Below are 18,011 nucleotides of genomic sequence, written 5' to 3'. Positions count from 1 at the left end.
TGGCGATCCGGCGTGCATTGAGTAACATGAGAAGTGGCCAGGGCAGTTGGCGTTACATTTCTGTGGCCAACACGCACGTTGTCGTTTCTCTGTGTTATGAATTAATTGAATTGTTATCGCGAAAGTAAATGTATTATACTCAGGAAGGATAGTGACTTATTTTCTGAATAATGTTGTTCACCCTTTGAACAAATGGGGCGTGAATACTGTCCGTGTTGAGCAGAGAACAGTGAAGATGTCAACTCCACCAAGTCACGTTTTCGCTAGATCAATTTTATAATTTTCTAGCCGTCGTTGTATGCACATGTTCCCCACTAACTAGTTTGTCTTTTCATCCAATGCATAACAGTGCGTCAATTTCACACTTGCCGTGTCCTGTTCTTTGCTCAGACAAAAAGATAGCTTTGATGTCATAAACCTTGTTTGATAAGATCTCGCGCGCACGCGCTCCCTCGGGAATATAAGTTCGCCTTTCCCGTGTGAACTATTTGTTTTTGTTGCATTTCTCATTTTTGACATTTGCTTGACATGTTGTGTTTTAAAAAAAGCTGTATTGGAACTTTCTTTGGTGGGGGAACTGAGATTCTTTGAGATGATGAACTGGATAGAACGAAAAAGGGAAGCCTACAACACGGGGTATTCCCAGGCGGTCTCCCATCCAAGTACTAACCCCGCCCGACAGGGCTTAACTTCGGTGATCGGACGAGAACCGGTGTTTTCCCTGTGGTATGGTCGTAGACAAGTAATTTGCCGTGAAAATTTACTCTTTTATAAGGGGAAAGTGAAAAAGAGGTCGGAGGAAACACCATGTGGATTTGTCCTCTTGCCGTCAACGCAAATGCCATGCAGTCCTGGTGGCTGTGGCTGCCTGCCGTCCGTCCGTCCGTCCATCCACTGTACAAGTAGACAATCGTTGTGTGCGCCGGCCTCGTTTTCAGGTTGGCTTTGTAGATTCCCTACTTGGGACGGATTACAATCAGACCACCATATCTCGCGACCAGGAGACTAGCAGCACTCCGTCTGCTGCGAGCATGTTATGGCATCGGCTTCTCGGCCTTTTGGCTAAGATCAAGTGTAGTATCTGTTCTTATCAGCTTAATATCTGATACGCTGCTCATCGAGCAGCTCATATATTAAACTGATTTTTGGAACTGGGGCCGTGGAAAAGAGGCTTGCCTCGTCCCGGCCACGGGTTGCCTCGGTATAGCACTACCTACCTCCGAGTGTGGCCCACTTCCCTCCGGGGAAGAAAAATAAACAATTGAAAGTAAAACAAACTGACTGACCAGCTTCCACCTTCTCTTCTCTTCCCTAGGAAGGAGGGAGTCACCGGCCTGCCTTACCGGTTCTGGGACGACAAGAAGCCACCCACAAGCTATGTGCAGAGCAGTTGCGTTTTGCGGTCCATGGGAAGGCTGAAAAAGTTCATACTTACCTGACGCGGGAGGCACTGTGATCAGGGAGGCAGTCCTCTCAAGGTGAGGCTCTTTCATTGCACTTCGATTGGGTTGACCCTTGCGATTACCCCAAATGTGGGTAACTCGAGCGTATAATTTCTGGTAGTGGGGACCTGCGTTCGCGCTAGTCCCCGCACCCACCTCGGGAAAGGAATGGCACTAATGCGATGGTTTGTTGGTGTGATTTCAGTCAGTCAGGCAAGCATGGAAAGATGCCCTGTCGTTTACTGACGGGACGGGACTGAACGGAACGGAGTAACCAAGGACAAGGTGAGTTTGCCGTGAATTGAAATGTCGTTGAATGTTTGAGTTATTTGGTGGGTGCAGTGCGGAGCGGAACCTCACTTCATTTCTTGCATTCTTCGTTGCTGCAGAGAAATCATCGAGGATAGATCGATCGACGAGTGAAACAAGAAAGTACCGAAGGGCAGATGGAGCACTTATCCTCTTGCATCGTTTGCAAAACGTAAGTAGATGTATGTTTGCAATGTTCGATCGCCTATCTGTAGCGTGATAGATTTCTTATGCCTCCCTTGTACTATGTGCCTTCTGGCGATCCGGCGTGCATTGAGTAACATGAGAAGTGGCCAGGGCAGTTGGCGTTACATTTTCTGTGGCCAACACGCACGTTGTCGTTTCTCTGTGTTATGAATTAATTGAATTGTTATCGCGAAAGTAAATGTATTATACTCAGGAAGGATAGTGACTTATTTTCTGAATAATGTTGTTCACCCTTTGAACAAATGGGCGTGAATACTGTCCGTGTTGAGCAGAGAACAGTGAAGATGTCAACTCCACAAGTCACGTTTTCGCTAGATCAATTTTATAATTTTCTAGCCGTCGTTGTATGCACATGTTCCCCACTAACTAGTTTTGTCTTTTCATCCAATGCATAACAGTGCGTCAATTTCACACTTGCCGTGTCCTGTTCTTTGCTCAGACAAAAAGATAGCTTTGATGTCATAAACCTTGTTTGATAAGATCTCGCGCGCACGCGCTCCCTCGGGAATATAAGTTCGCCTTTCCCGTGTGAACTATTTTGTTTTTGTTGCATTTCTCATTTTTGACATTTGCTTGACATGTTGTGTTTTAAAAAAAGCTGTATTGGAACTTTCTTTGGTGGGGGAACTGAGATTCTTTGAGATGATGAACTGGATAGAACGAAAAAGGGAAGCCTACAACACGGGGTATTCCCAGGCGGTCTCCCATCCAAGTACTAACCCCGCCCGACAGGGCTTAACTTCGGTGATCGGACGAGAACCGGTGTTTTCCCTGTGGTATGGTCGTAGACACATAATTTGCCGTGAAAATTTACTCTTTTATAAGGGGAAAGTGAAAAAGAGGTCGGAGGAAAACACCATGTGGATTTGTCCTCTTGCCGTCAACGCAAATGCCATGCAGTCCTGGTGGCTGTGGCTGCCTGCCGTCCGTCCGTCCGTCCATCCACTGTACAAGTAGACAATCGTTGTGTGCGCCGGCCTCGTTTTCAGGTTGGCTTTGTAGATTCCCTACTTGGGACGGATTACAATCAGACCACCATATCTCGCGACCAGGAGACTAGCAGCACTCCGTCTGCTGCGAGCATGTTATGGCATCGCTTCTCGGCCTTTTGGCTAAGATCAAGTGTAGTATCTGTTCTTATCAGCTTAATATCTGATACGCTGCTCATCGAGCAGCTCATATATTAAACTGATTTTGGAACTGGGCCGTGGAAAAGAGGCTTGCCTCGTCCCGGCCACGGGTTGCCTCGGTATAGCACTACCTCCGAGTGTGGCCCACTTCCCTCCGGGGAAGAAATAAACAATTGAAAGTAAAACAACTGACTGACCAGCTTCCACCTTCTCTTCTCTTCCCTAGGAAGGAGGGAGTCACCGGCCTGCCTTACCGGTTCTGGGACGACAAGAAGCCACCACAAGCTATGTGCAGAGCAGTTGCGTTTTGCGGTCCATGGGAAGGCTGAAAAAGTTCATACTTACCTGACGCGGGAGGCACTGTGATCAGGGAGGCAGTCCTCTCAAGGTGAGGCTCTTTCATTGCACTTCGATTGGGGTTGACCCTTGCGATTACCCCAATGTGGGTAACTCGAGCGTATAATTTCTGGTAGTGGGGACCTGCGTTCGCGCTAGTCCCCGCACCCACCTCGGGAAAGGAATGGCACTAATGCGATGGTTTGTTGGTGTGATTTCAGTCAGTCAGGCAAGCATGGAAGATGCCCTGTCGTTTACTGACGGGACGGGACTGAACGGAACGGAGTAACCAAGGACAAGGTGAGTTTTGCCGTGAATTGAAATGTCGTTGAATGTTTGAGTTATTTGGTGGGTGCAGTGCGGAGCGGAACCTCACTTCATTTCTTGCATTCTTCGTTGCTGCAGAGAAATCATCGAGGATAGATCGATCGACGAGTGAAACAAGAAAGTACCGAAGGGCAGATGGAGCACTTATCCTCTTGCATCGTTTGCAAAACGTAAGTAGATGTATGTTTGCAATGTTCGATCGCCTATCTGTAAGCGTGATAGATTTCTTATGCCTCCCTTGTACTATTGTTGCCTTCTGGCGATCCGGCGTGCATTGAGTAACATGAGAAGTGGCCAGGGCAGTTGGCGTTACATTTCTGTGGCCAACACGCACGTTGTCGTTTCTCTGTGTTATGAATTAATTGAATTGTTATCGCGAAAGTAATGTATTATACTCAGGAAGGATAGTGACTTATTTTCTGAATAATGTTGTTCACCCTTTGAACAAATGGGGCGTGAATACTGTCCGTGTTGAGCAGAGAACAGTGAAGATGTCAACTCCACCAAGTCACGTTTTCGCTAGATCAATTTTATAATTTTCTAGCCGTCGTTGTATGCACATGTTCCCCACTAACTAGTTTGTCTTTTCATCCAATGCATAACAGTGCGTCAATTTCACACTTGCCGTGTCCTGTTCTTTGCTCAGACAAAAAGATAGCTTTGATGTCATAAACCTTGTTTGATAAGATCTCGCGCGCACGCGCTCCCTCGGGAATATAAGTTCGCCTTTTCCCGTGTGAACTATTTTGTTTTTGTTGCATTTCTCATTTTTGACATTTGCTTGACATGTTGTGTTTTAAAAAAAGCTGTATTGGAACTTTCTTTGGTGGGGGAACTGAGATTCTTTGAGATGATGAACTGGATAGAACGAAAAAGGGAAGCCTACAACACGGGGTATTCCCAGGCGGTCTCCCATCCAAGTACTAACCCCGCCCGACAGGGCTTAACTTCGGTGATCGGACGAGAACCGGTGTTTTCCCTGTGGTATGGTCGTAGACAAGTAATTTGCCGTGAAAATTTACTCTTTATAAGGGAAAGTGAAAAAAGAGGTCGGAGGAAACACCATGTGGATTTGTCCCTCTTGCCGTCAACGCAAATGCCATGCAGTCCTGGTGGCTGTGGCTGCCTGCCGTCCGTCCGTCCGTCCATCCACTGTACAAGTAGACAATCGTTTTGTGTGCGCCTCGCCTCGTTTTCAGGTTGGCTTTGTAGATTCCCTACTTGGGACGGATTACAATCAGACCACCATATCTCGCGACCAGGAGACTAGCAGCACTCCGTCTGCTGCGAGCATGTTATGGCATCGCTTCTCGGCCTTTTGGCTAAGATCACGCGTGGGTCTTAGCTCCGAAAGTTTTGAGAATTTTTTAGTCTTTTCGCGTCCCGGATCACCGGTTTTTTTCGTCTGAGGAAGTTTCTAGTGTGTTTTTGCCCAGCCTTTTGGAGTATTTGGAGTCCGTAACAAGTTTTTTTTTTTTTTGGATTTCCTGACGTTTTCGGAGTGGCGTATTGAAGATGGCCGCGCGAGACCTCGCAATGCGTTCGCTCACAAGCGTTCGGTCCGCCTCATTGTAGAAGATGGAATGGAGCTAGATGCTCTTACGCTCGTCCGATCCTTACCGGCTTTCCAGCCTTCAATTACTGGCGTTGTCCCCATGTTCGGAGGCAAATGCTTCGACATCACTTTGGATACTACAGAAAATGCGTCACGTCTGGCCCAGGCTGGCTTCGACTACGAAAACAACCGTTAAAAACCGTTGCGACTCCTCGGGGCTCGCTCAATTCATGTGTCAATTTTTGTGTCTGTGGAATACCCGGACTTGGATCTCGTGTCTTTTCTTAAAGGTTACGGCAAGTTGAAGACCGACGCTCTCAGGCGTCTTTATTACAACGAGGAGGGCTTCTCGCACATTGAGCGCGGAATTCGCGTGGCCGAGTTCATCTCTCTGGACAAGGATCTCCCTCGGAAAATCGTCACCAACGGCGTCGAAATCCATTTCAAATATACGGGGCAACCCATTACATGTTATCGCTGTGGTTCGGCTGAGCATGTGGTCCAACACTGCCCGCAAAAAGCGAGGCCTCGAAGAAATCCTTCGCCCCCCGGGGATAATATCGCGAGCAACTCTGAGACGCCTCAAACACCGGCACCAACCGAGGACACTATGGACACTGCGCCATCGCAATCAGAAGAAACCGCCACGCCGACAAGCTATGCGAAACGCAGTAACGCAGGTCTTATTTTCTGAATCTCAAGATTCTTCCGAAGTCACGCGTAAACGCCCACCCTCCTCGCCAGTCAAAGATGACAACCCCTCGGCAAAAAAGACTATAGCTAGCGAGCAGATTGCTGTTTTTGAAAAGGCCTTTCTTCAGGCACTAAAGGAACGCGGTCCAGCTAGGACCAAACTCATGCATCATGTGGACGGCGACCGTTTTTACTCCATCCGTTCCTTTTACCTCCAACATCTACTCGGCAACTTCGCGGACGCGGATCCTCGAAAGGTGTCCAGAAACAATGTAAACGACAAGGAAAAGGAAAAGTGGCAGACCTTGAGAGGAACACTCAAAGCGGACGCCTTTGCTAGTCTCATGACTATCTGTGAGGATTTACGTAGGGATCAACCGACCTTATTTTAAACGTTAAGTGATACCAGTTTATTCCCCTTTTGTTGTTATCATTATGTTAATGTTAAGACATAACATAGTTTTTTTCCTCGTACTCGTCACTATGGCTGTCTCGATAGTTTCTGTTAATGTTAACGGCATCGCCGAACGCCATAAACGAGTCAAAGTTTTTGAATCCCTAAAATCCCTAAATTCTGATTTATTTTTTCTGCAAGAAACACACCTTGCCGACTCCCTTTCCGGTAAGGCTTGGGAGAATGATTGGGGAGGCCAGTGCGCGTGGTCTCCAGGTTCAAATAGATCGGCGGGAGTTGCTGTGCTTGTTCATCCGAACAGTTCAGTGAAAATCGCCGATTTCCACACCGATTTGGCCGGCCGGGTCATTACTGTTAAACTCGAATTTGATAAATGTTTTTTCCAAGTTGTCAACGTGTACGCGCCAAACCTCCACGCAGAACGTGAATTATTTTTTTGACAACCTCTGGCGTTTCCCATTTCCGAATCTCGACACCTTTGTGGTCGGCGATTTTAATTGTGTTCCAGATATTCAGCTAGACAAATGGGGCGGCGATGACAGCTTTGGAGACAGGGCTGTCACACAACTCCATGCTTTCACTGACTCTTTAAATTTAGAAGACTATTATCGTGTTAATTTCCCTACCGGGCGTTTGTTTACATGGTTTAACGGCCCTCACAGTGTGGGCTGCCGGCTGGATCGGTTTCTATACTCCCAGGCTTGGAGATCACGCATCACCAATTTTAAATGCAACTCCTTTGGGTACTCAGACCATCATATCATTAGTCTAAAGGTCACGCTCGGAAATTCAAACCCGAGAGGACGTGGCGTCTGAAATTTTAACACTCAGCTGTTAAAATCAGAATCTTTCTGTTCAGCTGTAAATAATTTCTGGCCGGCCTGGCAAGACAACAAACCGGCTTTCACCGATCCACGGATCTGGTGGGACGCTGGTAAATTACAGCTAAAAGAAATCGCCATCTCCCACAGCATTGAACAAAGCCGTGAGAGAAGGCGAGAAAAAATCCAATTTAGAACACGAGTTCCGGCTTATAACAGCTCGCGGTAATTCAAACACCGCCGCCGATCACGTTCGCCTTGCAGAGATCAAAGATCTACTCAAAACAATCGATGATCGCGCCGTAGAAGGGGCTATGATCCGTAGCAAAGAGCAATGGATCGAGATGGGAGAAAAACCGACGAGGTATTTCTTCCAACTCGAAAACAAGCGTCAGTCACGGAATGCAATTTCTGAATTACGTGTCAATAACACCTCAGTCACGTCCGATAAAAAACATTCTTCGGGAATGCAGAGATTTTTACCAAAAATCTCTACACTGCCGAACCGGTCGACCTGGAAAGCCAAGACTGGCTATTAGAACAATTAGACCAGTTTCTGACTAGCGACGATCAGGCACTTTGTGAAGGCGAACTTACACTCGCTGAGTGTTTCGAAGCGGCTTCACAAATGTCAACAAACAAGTCCCCGGGGAGCGACGGCTTACCGGTTGAATTTTATCGCCGTTTCTGGGGCTTGATAGGACCTGATTTGGTGGAAATACTAAATTATTCCTTTCAACACGGCTCTTTGTCTGAGACCCAACGCCGAGGGATCATTCGTCTCTTATATAAGAAAGATGATCCACTCGAGCTTAAGAACTGGCGACCTATTTCCTTACTAAACACTGACTACAAGATCTGTACAAAAGTGTTAGCAAATAGATTACGTCATGTTCTACCCACGGATCATAAACAAAGATCAAACTTGCGGTATTCCGGATCGTAGTATCTACGAGAATCTCTTTTTACACGGGGGACACTATTGACTATGTGAAAACACAAAGAAACTATCGGCCGCTATTATTAGTCTGGATCAGGAAAAGGCTTTTGACCGAGTTAACCACGGGTTTCTACAACGCGTGTTTAACTCGTTTCAATTTCGGCCTCATTTCCGCCGTTGGGTTGATGTTGTTTATAACGACATCACCTCTAACGTCATTTAACAATGGCTGGCTTTCTTTTCGCCTTTTCGCCTCGAACGAGGCGTTCGGCAAGGTTGCCCGCTATCACCGCTACTGTACTGCTTGGTAGTTGAAACCTTAGGTCAAGCGATTCGCCGGGACGAAACGATCGAGGGAATTCAAATCCCCGGTTCAAACCAACAACAAAGTAAAGTGTCACAGTACGCTGATGACACGACGCTAATTTTAGCTAACGATTATTCCATCACACAATGTTTTCACATTGTCAACATCTTCGAAAAGGGGATCTGGTTCGCGCCTTAATGCAACACAAAAACCGAGGGCTTGTGGATTGGCAGATCAGCCGGTCGGCCAACCGGCCCTGTAAACATCACACATGGTAACAGACAAGCTTAAAATCCTTGGGTTGTATTTTGGTAACGAAAACCTGGATCACGCTAACTGGGATAATCGCTTATCTAAATTGGTGAATCGCCTTAACCTTTGGAAACAACGCACTTTATCGCTACGCGGTAAAGCGCTAATTACCAACATTCTGGGCGCCTCGGGACTCTGGTACACAGCTTCAGTTTACCCGATGCCCGAATGGGTTCACACAAGAGTTAATAAAGCGATCTATGACTTCTTGTGGAACAGCAAGACAGAACTGGTGGCGAGGTCGACATGTCAGCTCCCCTTAGCTCAAGGAGGCCTGGCAGTTGTCAACCCGCAAGAGAAGGCCCGGGCCCTAAAATTGCGTTGGGTTCCCTGTATAGGGGACCAAACTTGCGACTCTAAAGTGGGTCTACTTCGCTAGATTCTGGATTGGCTTAGCCTTGAGTCGTACGACTAAAAGCTGGTCTTTCCTGAGGTCAAACTCTGTGTACCGAAATACATCGGGGGTCATCCCCCTTTGTATTATCAACACATCCTCACAGCGGTTGACCGCCTTAATCTAGATCTAACCCTGCTACCAGACTATACCGTTAAAACCTTCTACGAGAAAACTCGTGAAACCCCTCACCCGGCGACTGCCTTGCACATTCGCCTTGGGAGGGGAAACTGTCCATCACTTTACCTTGGCGCAACATCTGGCCGAGCAGTATATATGGTGGTCTGAGTACTAATTGGGAAGCTGATATCGCGTGGCGCTTGGCCCATGGAGTTATTAAAACTCGGGCGTTTCTAAAACGGTGGCGCCGGCTCCGAGTTAGCGAGCGTTGTGCCACCTGTGGCCTTACCGAATCTTTCTCTCACGCCTTCTGTGAATGCAATAATGCACCCCAGGTGTGGGCGTGGGTTTTTCAAATCATACATCCTTTTTATTCTAAAGCTTTTACTCTAAGTCCAGCTCTAGTTTTTTTTCGGACATGGCCTCCCTCAGGATGGACCAGTCCTCCAAAGCGAACTTAATTTCTAGGTTTTTGTTTAATATTACTCTTAATGAAATCTGGGCGGCGCGGAACCTTCGTACTTTCGAACAGAAGGGTACGTCCGCCCAGGCTGTAATCAATAAAATAAAACAAGGGTACGCACGCGTCTCTCCGCGGCGTACTCCTATTTATCCCCTCAATGAATTCCTGAAATCTGGGCCCATATGGCATATTGTGTAGCGTAGACAACGATAAGCTACGCTTAATCATTTAGGCAGGGACACGGAGGGTGGTGGCCGAGCCTTGGGGCCGGGCCTTGCAAGGGGCGGGCTCCCAGGCCCCCCCCGCGGCCGCTCGGCCGCTCCCGATCCCTGGCTTGCCTTTTCAACTGACTTGCCAAAAAAATAAACACAATCAAAAAATTTTACACTCATCCGCTTAATAAAATTAGTAATCTAGTAGATTATGAAGTCGCTTTCAATAATATTTCTCAGCATTTTTGGCATTCTGGAGTGTAAATCAAACGAGGTGTCTCCAGAATTTTTTCTTAGTCATAGGTACGTCAACACTATATTGTACTTTAGCCTCGTTTTCATTTCAACTTCGCATTTAAACATTACTAGTGTCAATTAAGGGCTCGAGCGGAGCTTCCTCCGCCTGCCCCACTGTATATATGTAAATAAAACGAAAAAAAAAAAAAAAAAAAAAAAAAAAAAAAGTATCTGTTCTTATCAGCTTAATATCTGATACGCTGCTCATCGAGCAGCTCATATATTAAACTGATTTTTGGAACTGGGCCGTGGAAAAGAGGCTTGCCTCGTCCCGGCCACGGTTGCCTCGGTATAGCACTACCTCCGAGTGTGGCCCACTTCCCTCCGGGGAAGAAATAAACAATTGAAAGTAAAACAACTGACTGACCAGCTTCCACCTTCTCTTCTCTTCCCTAGGAAAGGAGGAGTCACCGGCCTGCCTTACCGGTTCTGGGACGACAAGAAGCCACCACAAGCTATGTGCAGAGCAGTTGCGTTTTTGCGGTCCATGGGAAGGCTGAAAAAGTTCATACTTACCTGACGCGGGCTATTACGCACTAGGACTTTGTGCCTATCGGAAGCCTGCTGGGTGAGCGCGGTGCCAGGCCGGGAGTATTTTTTTTTCTGGAGTTTTCTTCCGTCCGTGGCTTTAATTTGAGAATGGAAGCTGATATTTCCCCCCTTGTGGTATCTTCATCGGCTGTTTCTGTTCTGTGTTCTGTATCCTGTTTTTCGTCATCCAGTTCTAGTATGAAGTCGTCGCATCAGTCCTTGCCTTTAAACGTGTGCCTTGATGATCTGTCTTGTCTGTTAACCGCCGCTGATCCTGCCCGTGTTCGTTTGTCGTCCGCACCCGCTGTTCCTCCTTTGCCTGTTTATGGAAAGTCTGCCGCTGAGTCTACTCGTGCTGTATATTTGAGCTTACCGTCTTCGTCTGGTGCTTGTCGCCCTCCTGCCTTGCCTGTGTCTTCGTCTGTTTTGGCCCTCGTCCGCTGCTGCTCTGCCTGTAAAGTCTGTTGCTGAGTCTACCTGTGGTTTGTGTTCGGTGTCTTCACCCGCTGCTGTTTCGCCTCCGTTGTCTACGCCTGTGTCGTCGCCTGCTGCTGTTGCTTCGCCTGTGTCGTCTCCCCGTGTTGTGCCCAGTGTTTTTGCTTCGCCCCCTACTCGTCGTTCACTGCCCGCTGTGTCTTCATTGCCGGTGTCGCCTTCTCGTTTTGCTCGCCCTTGTGCTGCCCTGTGTTGCGTCTTGTGTTTGGTTGTGCGCTTTTTTTTGCGCTGCTCATCGAGCAGCTCATATATTAAACTGATTTTTGGAACTGGGCCGTGGAAAAGAGGCTTGCCTCGTCCCGGCCACGGGTTGCCTCGGTATAGCACTACCTCCGAGTGTGGCCCACTTCCCTCCGGGGAAGAAATAAACAATTGAAAGTAAAACAACTGACTGACCAGCTTCCACCTTCTCTTCTCTTCCCTAGGAAGGAGGGAGTCACCGGCCTGCCTTACCGGTTCTGGGACGACAAGAAGCCACCACAAGCTATGTGCAGAGCAGTTGCGTTTTGCGGTCCATGGGAAGGCTGAAAAAGTTCATACTTACCTGACGCGGGAGGCACTGTGATCAGGGAGGCAGTCCTCTCAAGGTGAGGCTCTTTCATTGCACTTCGATTGGGTTGACCCTTGCGATTACCCCAAATGTGGGTAACTCGAGCGTATAATTTCTGGTAGTGGGGACCTGCGTTCGCGCTAGTCCCCGCACCCACCTCGGGAAAGGAATGGCACTAATGCGATGGTTTGTTGGTGTGATTTCAGTCAGTCAGGCAAGCATGGAAAGATGCCCTGTCGTTTACTGACGGGACGGGACTGAACGGAACGGAGTAACCAAGGACAAGGTGAGTTTGCCGTGAATTGAAATGTCGTTGAATGTTTGAGTTATTTGGTGGGTGCAGTGCGGAGCGGAACCTCACTTCATTTCTTGCATTCTTCGTTGCTGCAGAGAAATCATCGAGGATAGATCGATCGACGAGTGAAACAAGAAAGTACCGAAGGGCAGATGGAGCACTTATCCTCTTGCATCGTTTGCAAAACGTAAGTAGATGTATGTTTGCAATGTTCGATCGCCTATCTGTAAGCGTGATAGATTTCTTATGCCTCCCTTGTACTATGTTGCCTTCTGGCGATCCGGCGTGCATTGAGTAACATGAGAAGTGGCCAGGGCAGTTGGCGTTACATTTCTGTGGCCAACACGCACGTTGTCGTTTCTCTGTGTTATGAATTAATTGAATTGTTATCGCGAAAGTAAATGTATTATACTCAGGAAGGATAGTGACTTATTTTCTGAATAATGTTGTTCACCCTTTGAACAAATGGGGCGTGAATACTGTCCGTGTTGAGCAGAGAACAGTGAAGATGTCAACTCCACCAAGTCACGTTTTCGCTAGATCAATTTTATAATTTTCTAGCCGTCGTTGTATGCACATGTTCCCCACTAACTAGTTTGTCTTTTCATCCAATGCATAACAGTGCGTCAATTTCACACTTGCCGTGTCCTGTTCTTTGCTCAGACAAAAAGATAGCTTTGATGTCATAAACCTTGTTTGATAAGATCTCGCGCGCACGCGCTCCCTCGGGAATATAAGTTCGCCTTTCCCGTGTGAACTATTTTGTTTTTGTTGCATTTCTCATTTTTGACATTTGCTTGACATGTTGTGTTTTAAAAAAAGCTGTATTGGAACTTTCTTTGGTGGGGGAACTGAGATTCTTTGAGATGATGAACTGGATAGAACGAAAAAGGGAAGCCTACAACACGGGGTATTCCCAGGCGGTCTCCCATCCAAGTACTAACCCCGCCCGACAGGGCTTAACTTCGGTGATCGGACGAGAACCGGTGTTTTCCCTGTGGTATGGTCGTAGACAAGTAATTTGCCGTGAAAATTTACTCTTTTATAAGGGGAAAGTGAAAAAGAGGTCGGAGGAAACACCATGTGGATTTGTCCTCTTGCCGTCAACGCAAATGCCATGCAGTCCTGGTGGCTGTGGCTGCCTGCCGTCCGTCCGTCCGTCCATCCACTGTACAAGTAGACAATCGTTGTGTGCGCCGGCCTCGTTTTCAGGTTGGCTTTGTAGATTCCCTACTTGGGACGGATTACAATCAGACCACCATATCTCGCGACCAGGAGACTAGCAGCACTCCGTCTGCTGCGAGCATGTTATGGCATCGGCTTCTCGGCCTTTTGGCTAAGATCAAGTGTAGTATCTGTTCTTATCAGCTTAATATCTGATACGCTGCTCATCGAGCAGCTCATATATTAAACTGATTTTTGGAACTGGGGCCGTGGAAAAGAGGCTTGCCTCGTCCCGGCCACGGGTTGCCTCGGTATAGCACTACCTACCTCCGAGTGTGGCCCACTTCCCTCCGGGGAAGAAAAATAAACAATTGAAAGTAAAACAAACTGACTGACCAGCTTCCACCTTCTCTTCTCTTCCCTAGGAAGGAGGGAGTCACCGGCCTGCCTTACCGGTTCTGGGACGACAAGAAGCCACCCACAAGCTATGTGCAGAGCAGTTGCGTTTTGCGGTCCATGGGAAGGCTGAAAAAGTTCATACTTACCTGACGCGGGAGGCACTGTGATCAGGGAGGCAGTCCTCTCAAGGTGAGGCTCTTTCATTGCACTTCGATTGGGTTGACCCTTGCGATTACCCCAAATGTGGGTAACTCGAGCGTATAATTTCTGGTAGTGGGGACCTGCGTTCGCGCTAGTCCCCGCACCCACCTCGGGAAAGGAATGGCACTAATGCGATGGTTTGTTGGTGTGATTTCAGTCAGTCAGGCAAGCATGGAAAGATGCCCTGTCGTTTACTGACGGGACGGGACTGAACGGAACGGAGTAACCAAGGACAAGGTGAGTTTGCCGTGAATTGAAATGTCGTTGAATGTTTGAGTTATTTGGTGGGTGCAGTGCGGAGCGGAACCTCACTTCATTTCTTGCATTCTTCGTTGCTGCAGAGAAATCATCGAGGATAGATCGATCGACGAGTGAAACAAGAAAGTACCGAAGGGCAGATGGAGCACTTATCCTCTTGCATCGTTTGCAAAACGTAAGTAGATGTATGTTTGCAATGTTCGATCGCCTATCTGTAGCGTGATAGATTTCTTATGCCTCCCTTGTACTATGTGCCTTCTGGCGATCCGGCGTGCATTGAGTAACATGAGAAGTGGCCAGGGCAGTTGGCGTTACATTTTCTGTGGCCAACACGCACGTTGTCGTTTCTCTGTGTTATGAATTAATTGAATTGTTATCGCGAAAGTAAATGTATTATACTCAGGAAGGATAGTGACTTATTTTCTGAATAATGTTGTTCACCCTTTGAACAAATGGGCGTGAATACTGTCCGTGTTGAGCAGAGAACAGTGAAGATGTCAACTCCACAAGTCACGTTTTCGCTAGATCAATTTTATAATTTTCTAGCCGTCGTTGTATGCACATGTTCCCCACTAACTAGTTTTGTCTTTTCATCCAATGCATAACAGTGCGTCAATTTCACACTTGCCGTGTCCTGTTCTTTGCTCAGACAAAAAGATAGCTTTGATGTCATAAACCTTGTTTGATAAGATCTCGCGCGCACGCGCTCCCTCGGGAATATAAGTTCGCCTTTCCCGTGTGAACTATTTTGTTTTTGTTGCATTTCTCATTTTTGACATTTGCTTGACATGTTGTGTTTTAAAAAAAGCTGTATTGGAACTTTCTTTGGTGGGGGAACTGAGATTCTTTGAGATGATGAACTGGATAGAACGAAAAAGGGAAGCCTACAACACGGGGTATTCCCAGGCGGTCTCCCATCCAAGTACTAACCCCGCCCGACAGGGCTTAACTTCGGTGATCGGACGAGAACCGGTGTTTTCCCTGTGGTATGGTCGTAGACACATAATTTGCCGTGAAAATTTACTCTTTTATAAGGGGAAAGTGAAAAAGAGGTCGGAGGAAAACACCATGTGGATTTGTCCTCTTGCCGTCAACGCAAATGCCATGCAGTCCTGGTGGCTGTGGCTGCCTGCCGTCCGTCCGTCCGTCCATCCACTGTACAAGTAGACAATCGTTGTGTGCGCCGGCCTCGTTTTCAGGTTGGCTTTGTAGATTCCCTACTTGGGACGGATTACAATCAGACCACCATATCTCGCGACCAGGAGACTAGCAGCACTCCGTCTGCTGCGAGCATGTTATGGCATCGCTTCTCGGCCTTTTGGCTAAGATCAAGTGTAGTATCTGTTCTTATCAGCTTAATATCTGATACGCTGCTCATCGAGCAGCTCATATATTAAACTGATTTTGGAACTGGGCCGTGGAAAAGAGGCTTGCCTCGTCCCGGCCACGGGTTGCCTCGGTATAGCACTACCTCCGAGTGTGGCCCACTTCCCTCCGGGGAAGAAATAAACAATTGAAAGTAAAACAACTGACTGACCAGCTTCCACCTTCTCTTCTCTTCCCTAGGAAGGAGGGAGTCACCGGCCTGCCTTACCGGTTCTGGGACGACAAGAAGCCACCACAAGCTATGTGCAGAGCAGTTGCGTTTTGCGGTCCATGGGAAGGCTGAAAAAGTTCATACTTACCTGACGCGGGAGGCACTGTGATCAGGGAGGCAGTCCTCTCAAGGTGAGGCTCTTTCATTGCACTTCGATTGGGGTTGACCCTTGCGATTACCCCAATGTGGGTAACTCGAGCGTATAATTTCTGGTAGTGGGGACCTGCGTTCGCGCTAGTCCCCGCACCCACCTCGGGAAAGGAATGGCACTAATGCGATGGTTTGTTGGTGTGATTTCAGTCAGTCAGGCAAGCATGGAAGATGCCCTGTCGTTTACTGACGGGACGGGACTGAACGGAACGGAGTAACCAAGGACAAGGTGAGTTTTGCCGTGAATTGAAATGTCGTTGAATGTTTGAGTTATTTGGTGGGTGCAGTGCGGAGCGGAACCTCACTTCATTTCTTGCATTCTTCGTTGCTGCAGAGAAATCATCGAGGATAGATCGATCGACGAGTGAAACAAGAAAGTACCGAAGGGCAGATGGAGCACTTATCCTCTTGCATCGTTTGCAAAACGTAAGTAGATGTATGTTTGCAATGTTCGATCGCCTATCTGTAAGCGTGATAGATTTCTTATGCCTCCCTTGTACTATTGTTGCCTTCTGGCGATCCGGCGTGCATTGAGTAACATGAGAAGTGGCCAGGGCAGTTGGCGTTACATTTCTGTGGCCAACACGCACGTTGTCGTTTCTCTGTGTTATGAATTAATTGAATTGTTATCGCGAAAGTAATGTATTATACTCAGGAAGGATAGTGACTTATTTTCTGAATAATGTTGTTCACCCTTTGAACAAATGGGGCGTGAATACTGTCCGTGTTGAGCAGAGAACAGTGAAGATGTCAACTCCACCAAGTCACGTTTTCGCTAGATCAATTTTATAATTTTCTAGCCGTCGTTGTATGCACATGTTCCCCACTAACTAGTTTGTCTTTTCATCCAATGCATAACAGTGCGTCAATTTCACACTTGCCGTGTCCTGTTCTTTGCTCAGACAAAAAGATAGCTTTGATGTCATAAACCTTGTTTGATAAGATCTCGCGCGCACGCGCTCCCTCGGGAATATAAGTTCGCCTTTTCCCGTGTGAACTATTTTGTTTTTGTTGCATTTCTCATTTTTGACATTTGCTTGACATGTTGTGTTTTAAAAAAAGCTGTATTGGAACTTTCTTTGGTGGGGGAACTGAGATTCTTTGAGATGATGAACTGGATAGAACGAAAAAGGGAAGCCTACAACACGGGGTATTCCCAGGCGGTCTCCCATCCAAGTACTAACCCCGCCCGACAGGGCTTAACTTCGGTGATCGGACGAGAACCGGTGTTTTCCCTGTGGTATGGTCGTAGACAAGTAATTTGCCGTGAAAATTTACTCTTTATAAGGGAAAGTGAAAAAAGAGGTCGGAGGAAACACCATGTGGATTTGTCCCTCTTGCCGTCAACGCAAATGCCATGCAGTCCTGGTGGCTGTGGCTGCCTGCCGTCCGTCCGTCCGTCCATCCACTGTACAAGTAGACAATCGTTTTGTGTGCGCCTCGCCTCGTTTTCAGGTTGGCTTTGTAGATTCCCTACTTGGGACGGATTACAATCAGACCACCATATCTCGCGACCAGGAGACTAGCAGCACTCCGTCTGCTGCGAGCATGTTATGGCATCGCTTCTCGGCCTTTTGGCTAAGATCACGCGTGGGTCTTAGCTCCGAAAGTTTTGAGAATTTTTTAGTCTTTTCGCGTCCCGGATCACCGGTTTTTTTCGTCTGAGGAAGTTTCTAGTGTGTTTTTGCCCAGCCTTTTGGAGTATTTGGAGTCCGTAACAAGTTTTTTTTTTTTTTGGATTTCCTGACGTTTTCGGAGTGGCGTATTGAAGATGGCCGCGCGAGACCTCGCAATGCGTTCGCTCACAAGCGTTCGGTCCGCCTCATTGTAGAAGATGGAATGGAGCTAGATGCTCTTACGCTCGTCCGATCCTTACCGGCTTTCCAGCCTTCAATTACTGGCGTTGTCCCCATGTTCGGAGGCAAATGCTTCGACATCACTTTGGATACTACAGAAAATGCGTCACGTCTGGCCCAGGCTGGCTTCGACTACGAAAACAACCGTTAAAAACCGTTGCGACTCCTCGGGGCTCGCTCAATTCATGTGTCAATTTTTGTGTCTGTGGAATACCCGGACTTGGATCTCGTGTCT

At 47.5% G+C, this 18,011-nt stretch overlaps 16 non-coding genes and 1 pseudogene across 16 annotated transcripts; 11 read left to right on the top strand and 6 right to left on the bottom strand.

Annotated features, from left to right (window-relative positions):
• Positions 1–621: 621 nt before the first annotated feature.
• LOC138035782 (5S ribosomal RNA) lies at positions 622–740 on the bottom strand. Its single transcript, XR_011129761.1, has one exon. It is a non-coding gene; the product is annotated as a 5S ribosomal RNA (ribosomal RNA).
• A 302-nt stretch (positions 741–1,042) lies between these two features.
• On the top strand, positions 1,043–1,239 carry LOC138035733 (U2 spliceosomal RNA). The gene has a single exon (XR_011129727.1). It is a non-coding gene; the product is annotated as a U2 spliceosomal RNA (small nuclear RNA).
• Positions 1,240–1,427: 188 nt separating this feature from the next.
• LOC138035696 (U1 spliceosomal RNA) lies at positions 1,428–1,591 on the top strand. Its single transcript, XR_011129692.1, has one exon. It is a non-coding gene; the product is annotated as a U1 spliceosomal RNA (small nuclear RNA).
• Positions 1,592–2,629: 1,038 nt separating this feature from the next.
• Positions 2,630–2,748, bottom strand: LOC138035781 (5S ribosomal RNA). The gene has a single exon (XR_011129760.1). It is a non-coding gene; the product is annotated as a 5S ribosomal RNA (ribosomal RNA).
• Positions 2,749–3,050: 302 nt separating this feature from the next.
• On the top strand, positions 3,051–3,241 carry LOC138035724 (U2 spliceosomal RNA). Its single transcript, XR_011129718.1, has one exon. It is a non-coding gene; the product is annotated as a U2 spliceosomal RNA (small nuclear RNA).
• Positions 3,242–3,425: 184 nt separating this feature from the next.
• Positions 3,426–3,589, top strand: LOC138035800 (U1 spliceosomal RNA). The gene has a single exon (XR_011129778.1). It is a non-coding gene; the product is annotated as a U1 spliceosomal RNA (small nuclear RNA).
• Positions 3,590–4,630: 1,041 nt separating this feature from the next.
• Positions 4,631–4,749, bottom strand: LOC138035780 (5S ribosomal RNA). Its single transcript, XR_011129759.1, has one exon. It is a non-coding gene; the product is annotated as a 5S ribosomal RNA (ribosomal RNA).
• A 5,649-nt stretch (positions 4,750–10,398) lies between these two features.
• On the top strand, positions 10,399–10,602 carry LOC138035753 (U2 spliceosomal RNA; annotated as a pseudogene).
• Positions 10,603–11,472: 870 nt separating this feature from the next.
• Positions 11,473–11,658, top strand: LOC138035763 (U2 spliceosomal RNA). Its single transcript, XR_011129743.1, has one exon. It is a non-coding gene; the product is annotated as a U2 spliceosomal RNA (small nuclear RNA).
• Positions 11,659–11,842: 184 nt separating this feature from the next.
• On the top strand, positions 11,843–12,006 carry LOC138035695 (U1 spliceosomal RNA). Its single transcript, XR_011129691.1, has one exon. It is a non-coding gene; the product is annotated as a U1 spliceosomal RNA (small nuclear RNA).
• Positions 12,007–13,046: 1,040 nt separating this feature from the next.
• Positions 13,047–13,165, bottom strand: LOC138035779 (5S ribosomal RNA). The gene has a single exon (XR_011129758.1). It is a non-coding gene; the product is annotated as a 5S ribosomal RNA (ribosomal RNA).
• Positions 13,166–13,467: 302 nt separating this feature from the next.
• Positions 13,468–13,664, top strand: LOC138035731 (U2 spliceosomal RNA). The gene has a single exon (XR_011129725.1). It is a non-coding gene; the product is annotated as a U2 spliceosomal RNA (small nuclear RNA).
• A 188-nt stretch (positions 13,665–13,852) lies between these two features.
• Positions 13,853–14,016, top strand: LOC138035694 (U1 spliceosomal RNA). Its single transcript, XR_011129690.1, has one exon. It is a non-coding gene; the product is annotated as a U1 spliceosomal RNA (small nuclear RNA).
• A 1,038-nt stretch (positions 14,017–15,054) lies between these two features.
• Positions 15,055–15,173, bottom strand: LOC138035778 (5S ribosomal RNA). Its single transcript, XR_011129757.1, has one exon. It is a non-coding gene; the product is annotated as a 5S ribosomal RNA (ribosomal RNA).
• A 302-nt stretch (positions 15,174–15,475) lies between these two features.
• Positions 15,476–15,666, top strand: LOC138035722 (U2 spliceosomal RNA). Its single transcript, XR_011129717.1, has one exon. It is a non-coding gene; the product is annotated as a U2 spliceosomal RNA (small nuclear RNA).
• A 184-nt stretch (positions 15,667–15,850) lies between these two features.
• On the top strand, positions 15,851–16,014 carry LOC138035799 (U1 spliceosomal RNA). The gene has a single exon (XR_011129777.1). It is a non-coding gene; the product is annotated as a U1 spliceosomal RNA (small nuclear RNA).
• A 1,041-nt stretch (positions 16,015–17,055) lies between these two features.
• LOC138035777 (5S ribosomal RNA) lies at positions 17,056–17,174 on the bottom strand. Its single transcript, XR_011129756.1, has one exon. It is a non-coding gene; the product is annotated as a 5S ribosomal RNA (ribosomal RNA).
• Positions 17,175–18,011: the final 837 nt, after the last annotated feature.

This window comes from Montipora capricornis, unplaced genomic scaffold, assembly GCF_036669925.1.
Source record: "Montipora capricornis isolate CH-2021 unplaced genomic scaffold, ASM3666992v2 scaffold_431, whole genome shotgun sequence".
Taxonomy (NCBI): domain Eukaryota; kingdom Metazoa; phylum Cnidaria; class Anthozoa; order Scleractinia; family Acroporidae; genus Montipora; species Montipora capricornis.
Note: the sequence above shows the minus strand (reverse complement) of the source record. Positions and strands in the feature narration are given on the sequence as shown.